The sequence below is a fragment of the Rhinolophus ferrumequinum genome, chromosome 28 (genome assembly GCF_004115265.2).
Source record: "Rhinolophus ferrumequinum isolate MPI-CBG mRhiFer1 chromosome 28, mRhiFer1_v1.p, whole genome shotgun sequence".
NCBI lineage: Eukaryota > Metazoa > Chordata > Mammalia > Chiroptera > Rhinolophidae > Rhinolophus > Rhinolophus ferrumequinum.
The window spans coordinates 6,392,982-6,409,272 of NC_046311.1; the positions used below are offsets into that span (position 1 = coordinate 6,392,982).

Here is a 16,291-nt window from a genome sequence, read left to right on the forward strand (position 1 = left end):
ACAGCTCTTTGTGCTGCCATAACCAGGTGGCCTCGTGGACAATGCCCTTCCTTTCATCTTGCCCTCGTATGGACTCACCCCACTGTTGTCTGGACTCCTCTGGCATGGCTGAGACAAAGCTGGCACTCTGAAGCAAGATATAAACAATGTTTATACATCCAGTGTCTGACTCAGTGAGTCGCACATAGTAGGTGTGTTTCCTTGGGATAACGGTTTCGTATGATCTCAGCTCAAAGAGAAGCTTGTGCCCAGTGTCAATTAGCGGGGCTGACTGATACACTGATGTTAGACATTCCAAAGAGTCGCTCCCTTTCCAAGGCTTAAGGGTCCACTTTCACACTGCCAAATGTTTTTCTCTCTGAGGGTCTTTCTCTTCCCCCAGACAACTGACAATGGGAGCACCACCTGTTTCAGGGGAGACTGCACTTCCTATTGGTTAAGCCAGAGTCTTGCTCAACAAGCAGAATCCATCGGCTTCTAATGCTGACATCACCCACGTCACTCAGTACGTAAGGCTCGACGTCCAACGCTGCCTTTTAATCCTTCCAGCCTCGGCTCTTACAAAGTCAAATGCCTGCTCCCTTTTATTAAGCAAGGTTGAGAGAGCCCAGCTCATTCGGACCAGCTCTCAACTAAAGATAATCTTACTTCATTAAAAAAAAAAAAACCCATCAGTTTTGCCTCTAAAGTTATTCCAAGAAAAGTGCTTGAGCATTTTATAATTAACATGTGACAGCAGGTAGTGTGAACAAAGAGGGCACAATTCCAGTAACACAAAGTCAATAATTCATAAGCAATAATGTATTATTAATTAATTATTGGGGCCTGAACAACACTTAATGAAATTAAGCTGATTGCCACACCAAGCTGTTGGATACACATTGATTTAATCAACGTGCTTAATTAAACTATGCAAGTTGCCCACCAAATCATTACATCACAGCTTCCTTCAAAGGAGTCTCTATTCCACTTCTCTTCCTTGCGAATTCAGAAGTGGTATTGATTGGAAAGAAATTAAAATAAGGATTGTTGCTTTTCATAACAACTTAAGAAACTACCCTGCGATCTGCCTACATTTTTTTTTTCCTTTTTGATCATAAAAATAAAAGCTGTTAGCACACGTGTGCTGAGAGTGTAATATGGTAGGTAGGAATCTTTTGCTTTTTTCCAAAGAGTTCAGACTCTTAATAAACAGGGCTACGTTCGATTCCTACACAAAGAAGAGACTCGCTTACAACCCTCCATTTTAAAGACCGAAACACTGAGCCTCAAAGAAAGGAAATAGCCCTGCAAAATATTGAGATGAAGCATGATTCCGATTGAAGTGCCCTCCGTCCGTTTCCCAGCCTAAAGTGTTTCCAAAACCTCAAATGAAGCTTCAGTCTAATGGAAATCAAAGCGTCATGCCCGTTACTCTACGAGTTTCCAATAGCATCTTCCCAAAGCTGAAAGCTGCTTCCCCAGCAGCTGAAAATCTTTAGAATCATTCATCACAACCACAAGGCCCAAATCTTTGTCCTTGGACCTGTAGGCCTTCCTTCCGCTTGTCACATTGCTAATGATGGGAGTTATTTATGCTGAACACCGAACAAAATGTTTTTTGCTCAGTGTTCCAGCCTGATGATCCTGCCTGAGGGGAGACAGTGACAGCTCTGTTGAAGCATCCTGGGGTACAGGGAGCCCTGCTGGGCTTGCTAATGAGGGCTTTACCTGTCAGTGCCATGAAGAGCCCCTTCCAATCCGGATGCACGTCACTACACAGTGAGGCGGCCCTTGCTCTGTAATGTTCTGCGACGTCAAAATCCACAGCTGCCACTTGGACTCGATACTCCATGAGCCACGGAAAATCAGCTCTGGGGACGATGTGCGGACCACACAGGGCACACCTGTTCCCTCAGAGCTGTGCCACGCAAGCTCTTAATGCCCTCATCTGTCCTGGAGAAAAGCAACATGGAGCCCCCACTGAGGGGGGAGCACCATGGCACCGAGGCGGCTGTGGACATACATTTTAATCATTGCATTTCAGGCTGTTAATATGCCCGGGGTCTCAGCCCCGAACCCGTTATCCTGAATCTCTCTTGCCAACTGTAGACAGCAGAGTGATCACCAAGCTATGGCTTACGAGGCAGAACTTGCGAGGCCAAACTTACTTCCTTTTTACAAGTTGGAGAGAATGGGGGTAGGATAGCACCACAAATTGGAAAAGACCAATCAGTTTGCATCAGTTTTCCTCCACCACATTAATGCCCACCTTCAAGAAGACAGAGTATTATAATGCAGTCTCTGCATTCTACAAGTCAGGCTTGCGACGTGACTGTTTTGCTTGAGGGCAGGAGGGAGTCCCTGCCGCCATAATTCCTTATTAGCCCCCTCTAATAGAATGAAGGAAGGACCCCAGTATGTCCGTGAATATTCATTATGGAAGAGCAGCTAGGATCCATCTCCAGGTTCCACTGCATCCTCCACCCTGGTTTCGGAGAGCACAGTGACCGGCTACGCTCAGAATCACTCACTGTCTCCGTTACACTAAGTACACCTGCCCTGCACCTTACAACTTAGAAACTCCACTATGAGGACCAACAGACTCAACCAGCTGCAAGAGAACGAGGAGACCCCCACAAAGCTGGAGGGACCACAAGCAAGACTGGTGGAGCAGAACTGGGATGAATTAAATAATTGTCTTTTGGAGGTGCCAAAAGACACCTCCGAATCAGACAGAGGAGGTGGTTTCAGGTGAATCGGTCATCTTAAATGCAAAAAAAAAAAAAAATTAAAAACTGCTCTTCTGATGATATTCATGATGTCAAAGAAAGTAGGCAGGAAGAACTGGAGAAAACCTGGTTCTTAGCTGGATTCATAATTGAGAAATTCCAAAGTATTTCTTCATTAAAATTCTGACTTTCTGCTAGCAGGGGAGAAAAGTATTCCAAGAATCAGAAAAGGAAGAGTGTTCATTCAGCAGTACTAATGTCAGTTGTAAATATAGAACAGCAGATATGCTATTTCAGATTCACAAACAGACTTTCAAATTCATATTATCCATTATACTAAACAATAAAATAGACTTTCATTTTCCTTCCTAATAGAAAGAAGTACCATGTAAAGTGGAAAGATCAAGGAGTGAAAACTTCCATTTCCAGCAGAATAATCCACTAAATATTCAGAGCAGTCCTCCAAAGGAAACAACCCACGTGCTAAAATCTTTTTTCACCAAAAATCATTGCGAAGGCATTGCTGATCTGGTCTGAAAAGAAGAAGTCTGGAGAGACCCAAAACACAGTGAGACGAAAGATACTTGGGCAGGTAAGCAAGCACCAAAGCATACCTTCCCCCCTGTGGTATCAACCAAGCCTCGGATACTTGGAGTTTCTGCCGGGAAGGCTCCAAGAGACACAGGGAAGTAAGAATGAGTCTAACCCATCGTGGGGCCCCACTAGGAGATTCTTGCCTAAAGTAGAAACCCCTGACGTCTTCACTCTCAGTTCGCAGGAAGGAAGAGCAAGAACAACATTTTTATGTATCTTCCCAAAGAATGCATAACAATAAGAAAACTCTCATGCACATCTGAGTTCATGATCCAGGGGTCCCCATGGTTTAAGGCAGGTAAGGTAGGCGTCGCACCTTTGCTAGCATCCTCAGAGGAGTGTCGTATTGTCGTGAAAATGAATGACTCAGGTGTCTACTCAAACATGTCAACATGGTCCCATCTCAAATGTTTTTAACAAAATAAGCCAATCACAGTATACGCTGCATGAGTGAAGATATATGTTTATACGAGTGTTTTCATTTATCTCAAGTCCCAAACAGGCAAACTAAACAGTAGATTGTTTAGAGAGAGATAAATATGTGATTTAAAAATAGAAAAAAGGGAAAAAAAGAGAAAAAAAGAAAAGCAAGAGTTCATTTAACACCCAATTCAGGGTGGCAGTTACTCTAAGGTAGAAATAATGAGGAGCCATAGGAGAAAAGAGGACAGGGGGCTAAAATATCGATAATGTTTTTTTTCTTAAATTGGTTATTATTACCTGGGTGTCCATTTCATTGTTGTTCTTTAATCTAGACCTATATGTTACATGAATTATTTTATAAGTATTACAATTTTTAAAAAAAGCACTTTGTCTAATTATAGAAGACTCAAATTCTGATTTCTGGTTCCATATCTAATAGCCATGCAGTCAGACACAAGTCATTTGAACTCACTGGATCTTACTTCCATTATCTCTAAAATGGGAATTTTTTTCCCTAACATATTACTTTCACAAGTATAAAGGAAAAGACTGTTATAGTAGACTTCACGAAAAGTAATCAAAAAGTTAAAAAATTTGAAAAGAAGTGACATACTCGGAGAAAACATGAGCCAAACACTCTATCCTCTACGCTTAGAACAGTTAATACTCAATCAATATTTGCTAAATGAATGAATTTTAAGAAGCATATTCCTAATATGTAAAGAGCTCCTAAAAAATCATTTATAAAAAGACAAAGCATCTAATACAATAATAGACCAATGATTTTAAATATAAGGAATTTGAAAGGAATAAAGATGACCTTTAAAAATACGGACCACCTGAGTTGTGCTCAAAGAAATGCAAGTTGAAATAACATTGAAATGGTGGTTTGAGGAGGGGGATTACATTTTTTTAAACTAACAGGTAGGAAAACATAGAAGACTGATAAACCATTGTCCATTGAGCCCTGGAGGAAATAACCTCTTATTCTTTTGGTGGGAGTGTAAATTGGTGGCACAGATTTGAGTAAGGTATGGGGTAGTCTCACAGTTCACTAGGAAGAGATATGCAACCAGCAGGAAGACTCATTTAAGTCCATTTATCTAAATGTCAAGATTCAGTGCACATGAGTTTATGTGTGTATTCATGTGTGTGCATGTGTGTGTTCGTGTACTGAAGAAGAAACATTAAACAGTTAACAGCAATTGCCTGGGGAACAGCAATAGGAGAAATATGGGGTTATTCACATTTTACTCTAATTTATCAATTTCTTGGAACAAGAGCAACACGTTGGCATTTTCAATGTAATTTTTTAAATTTTTAATATGAAATATATTGTTGGAGACACTCGGAAAATAATATGACTGACACCCATGCAGGTGCCCATCCAGATTTAAAAGCTGACATTTTGTCCTATTTGCCTTTGAATTCCTTCTCTTTAAGAAACACAAACTCCCCAATAGATTTAAGATCCATTTCCCTTTCCAGTTCTGCTCCCTCCATCCTCACTATGAAATCACTATCTTGAATAAGGTGTTACCTTTTCTCAGCATGGTTTTATACTTTTTCTATCCACGTAAGCAACTATAAACAATTGTTTTGTTATATAAAAGTTATATATTTTAATGGGAGCTTCAATAGCAAACCAATGGTCCTGTTGTGAGGCTCCCATAAAATACATGAACCAAAGTATCAATCTGGTTAGCTCGGCCCGGTAGTCTGAGTTGGACTGTTCTTGGAACTTGCAGACTGGTGATGACCCACCCTTCAGGGCATGCACTGATAGCCATGGAAGCCTCTGCAGTTGGAGCCGGAAAGCAAATGGGTAGTTTTGGTTGGGTTTTTGTGTGTTAGGTATAGGGACCCTGAGAGAGAAAAATATCTGCACAAGAGAGACATGGGTTGCCATTTGGTTTCTGCCCAACCTGGGAAGAAAGAGCTTGGGGAGACTTTGCGGCCAAGCAATGGTGAGGTGTGACAAGAGCTCTGGGAAGTGCTAACTCCTGCAGCTTTACATGGAATCTAGCAACTCTCTGAAAACCCAGCAATGACAGTGGAAAGAGTCCTCGTAGGAGCTGCAAGGATAGCAGAGGACCACCGAGAAAGGTCCAAGCATCAGGGAAGAATGGAAGGACCCTAGGGGATGACTGCAGCCAATGGCTGCTTTATATCTGGGTACCCCAAACAACCCTTAGGAAAAAGTAACTTTTCAAGAAAAATTAAAGGCCTGCATTATGGGTGGGAACAAGAACAGATGCAAGGATTTCACTACTTTTCAATAAATATTTAGGGTACACTTGTTTTGTGCAAGGACTGTCACTTCCTAAAGATAGAATGGTGAAACACTACAGCACACATTCTGCACTCTCGTGGAGCTCAGACATAGGGGCCACGAAGAAAACAGAACAAGGTCATGGGATCAAGTTTCTGAGAGAGAAACACTAGATATGGTGATCCGAGAAGGCTTCCTTCATGTGAACCTGAAAAACATATGACACAAAGAAATCAATCAAACCAAGCTATGGAGGAAGTGTTCCTCTTACAGGGAATAGCAAATACAGAGGCCCAAGGGAGGGAGGCAGGTTGCTGTGTATGGAAGAGTAGGTGGTTGAAGGTTACTGAGGACAAAGGGATAAGATCCAGGCGGGAAAGGTGGGAAAGGCATGCAGGGCCTTGTAGAAGCCTTACAACTTAGATTTTACTAAAATTCCACGGGTTATTAATATTAACAGGACCACCTCTATTCTCACACATTGGAGAAGCCTAGAATATATCGCCTGTCGCATAAAGAATTATTTTTACATATAGGAAATTGCACCTTGAAGGTAAAAGATTTTCTCTCATTGTTGCACAGCTGAAAGAGCAGCAGAGTGTCGGGGGGGAGGGGGTTAGGGTTAAGATTCAGATAGTTTTGGGATAAATCTGAGCTTTAGCTCTTACTGATCATGACTTTCTCTGGGCCTCAATTTAAAAAATGGAGATAATAAAAGCAATTATTGTCTTGACCACACAGAGCTGTTGCGTGGAACAATTAATCAGATGTAAACACTCTGTAAACAGTCAATTGCCTTAAAGGATATAAATTATGATATCTCAGGAACATATTTACAGGACGAAACATTCTAGAATTGATTCTGATGAAATACGCTACATGTCTCTGTGACAGTAACCCCCTACTTAGTATCCTTGTTAATTGAGAAAATTATTGAGGCAATGCAAAATTTGTTGTATTTCCCTCTGAAATAGGATATATTTTATAGCATATTGGCTTTGTAATGATGTTTAGCCTGAGTTCTTATATAATGTGCAGGCCTCTGAAAAGGAACATTTCCCAAACAGAACTCATGATTCCTCCATCACAGTCTTACTCTCTAACTCCTGTGAAGTAATTAAACTATGTACCCATCACCCGAAGGAGAAATACAGAGGGTGCCAAAAAAATGTATACACATTTTTAAAAAGGAAACAAAAACTGTATTAAAATTGTAATACTCAATATACGCCGATAACAAAAGATGAATACAAGTCATGCGTAGACATGTTTTTGGCAGCCCTGGTAGTTCAGCTTCTTGCCCTTTATCCCTACTCCCAATTGGTCACCAAGACTTGTCACTTCTAACTCAGACATAGCTCCTAAATTTAGACCCTCCTCTCCCACTTCCATTGACTGACCTTCCTTGGGAATCTCATCATCCCTACGGCTGAATGACAACCACTATTATGTCTTGAATCCTCACTATGTGCCAGGCACTCTTCGAAGCCCTCTACAATCTTCAGATTGCCCCCATGAAAAGGGTACGATTACTCTCTGCCATTTATACATGAGGCAAGCAGGGCACAGAGTATTTAAGCCTCTTTCCAAGGTCATAAAGCTGCTCCAGGGTAAAGCCAAGATTAGAGCCCCAGTGAGTCTTAAGAACTCCTCTCTGCTGGGCTCCATGTCCCCACAATTCTCCTCACTCCAGACTCCCCTTCGCAATACTGCCACGAAACCTTCCTCCAAAACGAGTCTGAGCTTGTCATTGCTCTGCTTTTAATAACATCCTATTAGCTTATCATTGCCTTCAGGAGAAAATTCCTGACATGAAAACTAAGGTACTTTACCACTCAGCCCACCTGACCCGTCTCATCTTGTCATCTGATCCCATCATCAAGCCCCTTCCTTTAGTCTTGGCACCCTGAGTTTCACAGCATTGTGCCCTGACCTCCCGGTATCTGCAAATGTTGTTTTTCTACTTGAAAAGACACGCCCACCTCCATTTCTCTGCAGGTAGCAGTATGACGTCAAGATGCAGATCAAATGTCACGGGCACTGAACCTGTTTTATCATTAGAAAATAGGCGTAAGAATTATTTTCTTCCTCAACTCACAAGGGAACTATTTTGACCAAATGATATTATGTAAAACCTTTGCCAGAGTAAAATACGAGTCAGAGTATAAGCAAAGCTATTCAATTATAAGGTTTTATGTCTTTCCCACTGCCTCCAACCAGCCTTGGAAGAAAGAAGGATTCTTGGTCTTTCTTTTCCTGGAGGGACCAGGCCAAAAGAGGAAGCAGAAAGGAGGTACTCAACCAATCTAAATGTCATAGATTTGAAGGTTTGTGTTGTAAAGAGGTGGGATTATTATGAACCACTACTTATGTGTGTGAAGATTGATGAGGAAAAACAAATTTAAGAGGGTTTGGTTGTGTTTTATATACGCTCCCCCTTTTTACGTTTTCTCAAGAAAGAGTCAAATCATTCTTCAAATAGTTTTCGAGCTGTGTCGATATAGGACCACCATGCACATAGGAATTCTACAGCTCATCCTTACGGGTACAAGTCCCCCTTTGATTCTACCATGCAGGTAAATGTCCCTTCCCTTTGTCTCCACTGAATTTGTCAATCCCTGCTCTGGTATAATGTGCTGTAGCATACTGACCTGTTAGCAGACCTCTCAGACTCACACAGGGTCCCTGTACATTGTAAACACCTCGATGACAAGCAGTAAGTAATATTTATCTTTACATTCCTAATATCTACTGTGGTTCCTAGCTCTGGTTGCCCAAAGAGATGAAAATCCCAAGGCAACAGAAGGGCACAGTTCAGTTTCTCTAATTCTCCTTTTATTAAAAATTTCCATCGAGAGAAGGTTTTATGCTCTTGGAGTTCATTTTATTTTCAGTTATAGTATTTGTCGGAAGAAGTGCTTTACAGAAAAATAAGATAATCTAACCAGGAGACAACAGGTCTGAGGTCCAGAACCACCTCTGCCATCAACCAGCCAGGTAACCTAGACAGATCGGCTCACCAGCAACTGAGAAATCTGGACTCAATAGTCTTTAGGGGTTTTTAAGCTCGAAAATTCATTGATCCCCTCATGCATCAAGGGTGGGGGGTGGGGCAAAATCCCCAGAAATTTCCAGTGTCTTCACCTGAGTTTGTTTTTCTTGGACCACTGTGGTCATTTCCAGATCTCTCCCCTGGTAAGCTCTATTCTTCCTCCCTAATCAGAGGTCTCAGAAGGAGACCAAGGCCAGAGACGATGGAGAATGATTTGCAAAGAAGACAAAGGGGGAATTCTGTAACTGTGTATTTCTCCACTCCGTTCTAATTTAAAACCACTTACAAGTGACAACTCCCAACCCCGGGCAGGTGCTGTGGGGTAGCTCATTACACCGTTGGGACCCCGTGTAAATCTTTTTCTGAGAACAGCTATTGTCTTCCATGGAAAAGCTTTTAGCATAATGGCAGCCTGAATATAACATTGCTTTTGTAAGAATATTTTTAAGGAAAAAAAAAAAGACAGAAAGGTATTCTTCAAAAACTGCAGATGTAGCCTCCCACTTCCCCACCTGAGACCTCCTGGAAGGAAAAGTGTGTGAACCCTGGCTGACTGAGGCAGGGCAGGGAAGAGTATCTCACCTCCAAAGATCCATAAAAGTTATGTGCTACTCTTTCAGGTGATGATAAATGCAGGATGGAGGTATCTTCCATATCAAAAATAGCAGGTCCACTCCCTCCCATCTCCCTTTGTTGTTTCTTGGCTTCTCATCAGTGAGTCAGTTAGTGACTATTGTACTTGGAGAACGAGAGTTTCTAGGAAGAGCATGACATTTTCCCTCAGAAAATTCCCTCAAATTACGTCGTCTTCTCAGTTAGCCCTTGAGAACAGCCAAGACAATATTACAACAGGCTCTAGTAGACAGATGTTGAAAAAAACAAAAATTGAGCCATAACACTCCTAAGAAAAAGAAAGCATCCTTCACCGAGCAATCACAGAAATGTAGTTCCCCAAATTGACAAGGGACCCAACTTTCTCTGGGATGAAAGAGTCATTGAGTAGACAAGGTGAGAGGGGAATTGTGGAGAAATGGAAAAGGTAACAAAATAATGGTGGTTGCTAACAGACAGTGTGTTTTGCTGGTGTGCATTTCTGGAGAATTTCCCAGTAATGGCAGAGCCTAGAGGACGGGGGGAGATCCTGGAACTGTGGGCTAGAGACCTGTGGGCTGCTCTCTGAGCACCCACTTCCTACCCTTGTCGCCTCAGCTGGTTAGCGACCTTTAGCGCGCCCTAACGTTGCCACCTGCAAAATGGAGATAATGGCAAGTACAGAAAGGTCAAAGAGAGCTAAGGCAGCACTTCTGCAAGAAGCAGAAATCAGACATGGTTTCAAGAATGGCTGAGGCTCGAAAAAGGTAGACCCATTTTCCTCTCTGGGTTTCTTACCCACTTCCCCAAGGGTTCGCGTACGCCATGGCTTTCTTTACACTCTGAATTGTCTCTAGTTCTGTTTAACTCCAGTGTCTTCTCTCAGTTCAAATCCAAACAGCGGACAACACCCCCACACACTGCCCGTGAAGACCACACAAACTGAGGAAAACAGGACTTCTCAACTCTCCACTTGGAAACTGCATATGCAAAGGGTCTGCTCATCAAAATGCCTAGTGACATAGAATGTGTGAAAGGATGTCACCAACGTGTAATTGTGCCAGGACACCATTAACAATGCAGACTAGTCTCAAAAAGCACTAGAACCGATTTCCTGCACTGATCTCGTCTATCAAACGTACGCCTAAGGCACATCATCTGCTGCCTTCCGTTCCAGCCTCTTGGAGCCTGTGTCCCATTCTCTGGGCTTCTGGCCGCTCGTCCTCACCCACGCTCTGCTCTGCAAATCCCAAACGTCCTGGGCTCCGATGAAGGGCCTGGACTTTCCACTTCCCCGATGCCTCATCCACTAAGAGTCTGAGGATGGGATGAGCTGTTCTTCCTTTTGTAAAGGTTCCCTTACGTCAGCAATTTCTCGTCACGTCTACATCTCCTACAACGGCTTTAGTGACAATTTCTCAGAGAAACTGCCTGTTCAGAGAAGCTACTGAAAATGACAGAGAGTGGCTTTCTTCTTGGAGCTCTGCCAGCATTTTGGCTGAGAGCTCCAATCTCAAGGTGTGTAAAGTACTGAGTCTACGCTCGACAGCACGGTGGGAAGGCACCCTTGCCCCGCTGTCCAAATAACAGTAAGTATACACCAGGCAAATCTGCCTGATACTGACCTGAAAATATATTTAACAAGAAAGTAAGGCTACATGTTTCCAGGGAAATAACTGTGTGTGTGTGTGTGTGTGTGTTTGGAAAAGAAATCAAACCGAATTAATGCTTCTTAGAGACTCTCTGGAGCCCAGAACGTGGGAAGGACTCAAAGTAATCAATCAATTATGCTGAATAATCGTCTAAAGTCTGGGACGCTGGACCACCAGAGGAACCAGTCTCGAGCAGGTTCCCTGCTGGTCTGGGCTCCAGAACCATGCTCTTATTTCACGGATTTCTAAAATAAGACTGAAGTGGTCATTCCACATGATGGAAAAAAAGTCTTTCAGTGCACAAGGACTTCCTTATGTGGGGTGAGGGACAGCCCCTGAACCCGAAATGAGCCAAGTCACAGCTAAATACAATCCCAACCCCAAGATGACCTCGGTCACTAGAGGCACGAAGCAGGTAAGACAATGGAAGTTACCTGGAGGCAGGAGAGCCTTGAGCTGCTGGCTCCTTCGCTGTCTAAAATCAACACACAGCGTTTTGTGGTTCGAAGGAAGGTAAGTGGTTTGATTTCTGATTTAATAGTTCACTGCATTTGGGAGGGTAGATGGTGTTTATATTTTGCTGGGGTCTTTTTTTCTTTCAGAAACACAGCAATGGCATGTGTTCATGTATCTATCACGACCTGCAAGCAGATTTTCACTCTGTAGCCCGTCTGAGACTATGTTCCCAGCTCTGTGACCCAAGCCACGCAGTCATGGGTCTGTGCTGGCATCTGAGAGTCTGAGTCTGCTCTCTCCCTTCCTTCCTGCCACAGCGTCTGAAACACCCACCATGAAGACGCTTTCATTGGGTTAGTAAAAGGAAAATAAAATTCACTGTGAGCAGGAAGAGGGTAATACATTTATTTGTGGTCAATTTAGGGTGAGTAGGTTTAACAACTAAGCTAGCTTCTAATAAGGTCAAGACATACCATGTTTCCCCGAAAATAAGATCTAACTGGACCATCAGCTCAAATGTGTCTTTTGGAGCAAAAACTAATCTAAGACCCAGTATTATATTATATTACATTACATTACATTACATTATATTATATTATATTATATTATATTATATTATATTATATTATAGCCGGTCTTATATTATAGTAAAATAAGACAGGGTCTTAGATTAATTTTTGCTCCAAAAGATGCATTAGAGCTGATTGTCCGGCTAGGTCTTATTTTCGGGAAAACACGGTAGAACAGAGAGTGGGGCCAGTTCTGCCTCACAGAGGGCGATACTGGACACCTGTTCTGATGACTGTGGCCAATGAGCTACATGATCCATAGAAACGCCATTTTCAGTGTTTGGGCAAAACAGGTTGGAGCTCTTCGTGCATGATTTGGAAATCATGTAAAGACAGTAGGATGGAAAGGGCCTAGCCTTTGTCACTTTGTAGCTGTATGACCTTGGATTTGTTCCAGGACTGGCTCCAGGAACGGCAGAGCCCATTGCAAAAGGAAAATGCAGTGCCCATTTTCAGGACTTTTTAAAGAAGGTCAAGATGGTGACGTAAGACCATTACACAAAGTACAAGGCTCTTCGAGCACGGGACCTGTGCAAATGTACAGGGTGCACGCCTAAGAAGACAGTTCTAATTCACCCTTTCTCCTAGGGCAGAGCCCTGCTTTCCTCTGATCCAGCTCAGCGACTGTCACATGCAAGGCTACGATGCCAAAAAGAACAGCATTCATTTAACTATTGAATGGGCCCTCCCCACTGCGCCCAGTAGACCCTTTGAGATGAACAACAGCTGACATATTAGCACATTTGAGAGAGGAAACTGTACTGATTCATGAGAGTATGTGTTTATGAGAGCTAACCTTCCAGAGCAAGCAGAAACCAGTCTCCTTTGACTCACATAAAGGTGTACTTGGAGATCTTTTCTCTCTCTCTCTCTTTTTTTTTTTTTAACTGAACTATTTTCTGGAGTGCCAAATTTATGGTCCTTTACCATGTTTCAAGTTATCTCTTTGAAGTAAGAATGATCTCTGTAGTTATCATAGCAACAAAAGCACCAATGTCAGCATAAACAAAAATGCAAAAGCAGTGACAGGTGGACGTCGTAATTATACTCTGGGGTCTGGCTCAGCTCCTATTCAGAAACGGAACCTGCAAAATAGTCTTACACAGACCTGCTTTGTGGGGTTTTTTTTAATAATTTTTATTTTTTAATTATAATTGACATGCAATGTTATATTAGTTTTAAGTGTACATGGTGATTAGACATTTATATAAATTATGAAGTGACCACCCCGATAAATCTTGTACCCACCTTATAGCATACATAGTTATTACCATATGATTGACTATATTCCCTATGCTGTACTTTACATCCCCATGACACTTTTGTAACTACCAATTTGTACTTCTTAATCCCTAACCCATTTTCACCCACCTCCCAGGCACCCTGCCATTTGGCAACCCTCAAAACATTCTCTGTATCTATGAGTCTGTTTCTGTTTTGTTTATTTTGCTTTTTAGACTGCAGATATAAGTTAAACTATTATTTTGTCTTTCTCTGACTGACTTATTTCACTGAGCATAAAACCTCTAGGTCCATCCATGTTGTTGCAAATGGCAACATTTCATTAATTCTTATGGCTGAGTAATATTCCATTGTATTAATATATATGTACCACTCTTCTTTATCCATTCATCTATTGATGGACACTTAGGTTGCTTCCATATCTTTCTTAGTAAACATGCTGCAATGAACATATGAATGCATATGTCTTTTCAAATTAGTATTTTGGGTCTCTTCAGATAAATACCCAGAATTGGGTCCTTCTTTGTCTCTTGTTACAGCCTTTGTTTTAAAGTATATTTAATCCATTTACACCAAAAGTAATTGTTGAAACATTTGTAGCTATTGCCATTTTATGATTCATATTTTTATCTTTTTATTTCTTCTTCTTCTCAAAGAAGTCCCTTTAACATTTCTTATAATACTGGTTTGGTGCTGATGACTCCTTTAGCTTTTCCTTGTCTGTGAAGCTCTTTATCTTTCCTTCAATTCTAAATGACAGCTTTGCTGGATAGAGTAATCTTGGTTGTAGGTCTTTGCTTTCCATCGTCTTGAATATTGCTTGCCAATCCCTTCAGGCCTGCAAAGATTCTGTTGAGAAATCAGCTGACAGTTTTATGGAAGCTCCCGTGTAGGTAACTAACTGCTTTTCTCTTGCTTTTAAAATTCTTTGTCTTTAACCTTTGGCATTTTAATTATGTTGTCTCTTGGTGCAGGCCTCTGGGTTCACCTTGTTTGGGACTTTCTGTGCTTCCTGGGCTTGTATGTCAATTTCCTTTACCAGGTTAGGGAAGTTTTCCATCATTATCTTCAGATGGGTTTTCTTTTTTTTGTTTGTTTTTTGTTTTTGTTTTGTTTTGTTTTTTTGTTATCAATTCCTTGCTCTCTTTCTTCTCGTTCTGGTACCCCCATGATACAAATGCTGGTACACTTGATGTTGTCCCAGGGGCCCCTTAAACTATCCTCATTTTTTTTTGGATTCTTGCTTCTTTTCGCTGTTCTGATTGGGTGTTTACTGCTACCTTGTCTTTCAAATTGCTGATTCGATTCTCTGTTTCATCTGATCTCCTATTGTTTCCCTCTAACGTCATCTTCATTTCAGTTACTGTAGTCTTCATTTCTGACTGGTTTTTTTTTGTTTTTTTTTATGTTTTCTATCTCCATTTTTACATTTCCTATCTCTTAGTTGAAGTTCTCCCTGAAATCACTGAGCATCCTTATAACTAGTGTGTTGAACTCTGTGTCTGGTAGATTGCTGGTCTCCATTTTGTTCTATTTTTGGAACTTTATTCTTTTCTTTCATCTGGGACATGTTTCTTTGTCTCCCCATTTGGCTGCCTCTCTGTGTTTGTTTCTATGTATTAGGTAGGGCTGCTGTGTCTCCTGGTCTTAATAGAGTGGTCTCATGTAGTAGGTGTCCTGTGGGGCCCAGTGGCACAGTCTCCCTGGTCAGGTGAGCCGGGTGCTGCAGACGTGTCCCTTGTGTGGGTTGTGTGTGCCCTCCTGTTGTAGTTGAGCCTTGACTGCTGTTGGGACCTCAATAGGAGGGATTGACCCTCTGGCTGATTGGTTGTGAGGACCGGCCATGGCTACAGGGAAGGAGCTTCTGTGCAGGGTTGACTCTACACAGTAGGAGTCACTTTAGTGGGGCTCTAGTGCCTGCCCTTTGGGTGTGTTGTATAGATCTGCTTTCTTAAAGAAATAATCATTCAATGAAGGTGGCACTGGAAGAATTACTATCTCTAGCTCCAAGTACAACTCATCTGCAAGTGAAGGCCTCCATTACTATTACAGAAATTGCTCTTAAACGCATAAAACACAAGAGAGAATTTTTAGAGAAATCCCTTATTATTCATTAAAGCATTTTGGGGCCTCATTAATTCAGAAGGGATAATCATTTGTTGATTAGCCAGGTTGTTAAGCATCCATTGTCAGATGCCTACGGGGTGTGAGAAATTACATTTCCTATCCGCCAAAGAGTCACCTGAATGCAGTTAGCACTTCATCAAGTAAGGCTGCATCTTCTGGGGATAAATTACTGGGATTTTTATTCCCCAGTCTTTCATCTCCCAAACTTTTCTGTATTGCAAAGCACTGCTTATTCTGTTTGGTTTTTCTTGCCTGTCTAAGCTCTGAAACTATATCAGAAGCCAACTTTAAAAGCTAGCTGGTTACAAGTACGTCACACTCCGGGCCCTAATATTAAAAGTGTGTATGTATGTATGTATGTGTGTGTGTGTGTGTGTGTGTGTGTGTGTGTGTGTGTGTGTGTGTTGTGGTTTGGTCTTACAGTTCTTGGCTAGGGATCCTCCACACTATCAGCCCTTCAGATCCAAAGGGCATTCAAATTATCATAGGAATTCCTCAGCCTGGGCTCCAAAACTCAAGTTCCTTCCTCTCCAAACTCTGACTTACTTTGAGAGTAATAAAATAGCAGTGATCATGATGAGAAAAGTCTCTGGATTAGAGGT

At 41.8% G+C, this 16,291-nt stretch overlaps 1 protein-coding gene across 3 annotated transcripts in view; it reads right to left on the reverse strand.

Annotated features, from left to right (window-relative positions):
* Window positions 1-16,291, reverse strand: part of AGBL1 (AGBL carboxypeptidase 1) — a 563,788-nt gene that overhangs the window by 403,602 nt on the left and 143,895 nt on the right. The window lies entirely within an intron of this gene.